The 1,317-nt window shown below is 39.4% G+C and overlaps 1 non-coding gene across 1 annotated transcript; it reads left to right on the top strand.

Moving 5' to 3' along the window:
• The first annotated feature begins 986 nt into the window (after nt 1-986).
• On the top strand, nt 987-1,093 carry LOC121208766 (small nucleolar RNA R71). Its single transcript, XR_005903891.1, has one exon. It is a non-coding gene; the product is annotated as a small nucleolar RNA R71 (small nucleolar RNA).
• The last annotated feature ends 224 nt before the right edge of the window (nt 1,094-1,317 follow it).

Below are 1,317 nucleotides of genomic sequence, written 5' to 3'. Positions count from 1 at the left end.
GCATCTGCGATAGAGCTTCAATAAACGGTGAGTTAATGTGTAATTTTTTTAAGAGTTTAAGGAATTTACCAAATTATTCATCTGAGCGGTCTTTCCTTGTCGCGTTAGGGTATGCCACACGAGGTTTATATTTGACATTCACTGATTTGTTTTTATTATGACCTACCTCACCTTGACCTTTGCTTACCGCAGTTTCTTGCTTTGGTCTTGGTCCAGGCTCAATGACTCCTTCATCATCTTGAATATTAATTGCGTTGAGCTATTCCCTTGGGTTGGGTTTAGTATTACTTGGCAAGCTACCTTGTGGTTGTTTGGAGATTAGTTTGGAAAGATGGCCTATCTGAGTTTTGAGCCCTTGGATCGACGCTTATTGATTTTTAAGTGCTGTCTCAGTGCTCTGAAAACGGGCTTCTGACACCGGTATAAACTTTGAGAGCATCTCTTCAAGGTTCGGCTTCTTTTGCTGTTGATCGGATGGTTGTTGAAAACCCGAAGAATGTTGTGGTCTTTGATTTCCTTGACTGCCCCACGAGAAATTAGGGTGGTTCCTCCAACCTGCATTGTAAGTGTTACTATATGTGTTATTTTGGGATCGAGAGTTATTGTTACCCATATATTGGACTTGTTCCTCCTCAATGCTAGGGTTGAAGGGTTGATACTCTATGCATGCTCCTCATCCATTCATCTCGCACCTCATTACTAGATGTACCTGAGTAGAACCAAGTAAACCATCAATCATTTTATTTAGAAGTTCTACCTGGATTGACAGCATAGTAACTGAATCGACGTTATAAACGCCTGCTGTTTTAGTTGGCTTAGTCCTCATGACTTGCCACTGATAGTTATTCAGTGACATATCCTCTATAAACTCATGGGCATCTTCAGTTGTGTTATTATTGATGGTTCCGCCAGTAGCTGCGTCAACCATTTGTCGAGTCAAAAGATTCAGGCCATTATGGAATGTTTGAACCTGTAGCCAAAGTAGTAACCCATGGTGAGGGCACCTTCTCAATAAGTCTTTGTATCTCTCTCATGCATCGTGAAGAGTTTCTAAGTCCATCTACACAAACGAAGAGATATCATTACGTAATTTAGCCGTTTTAGCCGATGAAAAATATTTTAATAGAATTTTTTCGGCCATTTGTTCCCAAATAGTGATTGACCCTCATGGTAATGAGTTCAAGCACTGTTTAGGAGCATCGAATTCACCAATTCTAATGGGAAATCATCCATAAAATGCATTAAACATGGGGTAAAAATATGTATAAATTACGTTTATCATCCATATTTGGACAAGTTTGTTGTTGTGTTTATTGA

This window comes from Gossypium hirsutum, chromosome A10 (assembly GCF_007990345.1).
Source record: "Gossypium hirsutum isolate 1008001.06 chromosome A10, Gossypium_hirsutum_v2.1, whole genome shotgun sequence".
NCBI lineage: Eukaryota > Viridiplantae > Streptophyta > Magnoliopsida > Malvales > Malvaceae > Gossypium > Gossypium hirsutum.
The sequence above is the reverse complement of the archived record's forward strand: the minus strand, read 5'-3'. Positions and strand labels throughout refer to the sequence as shown.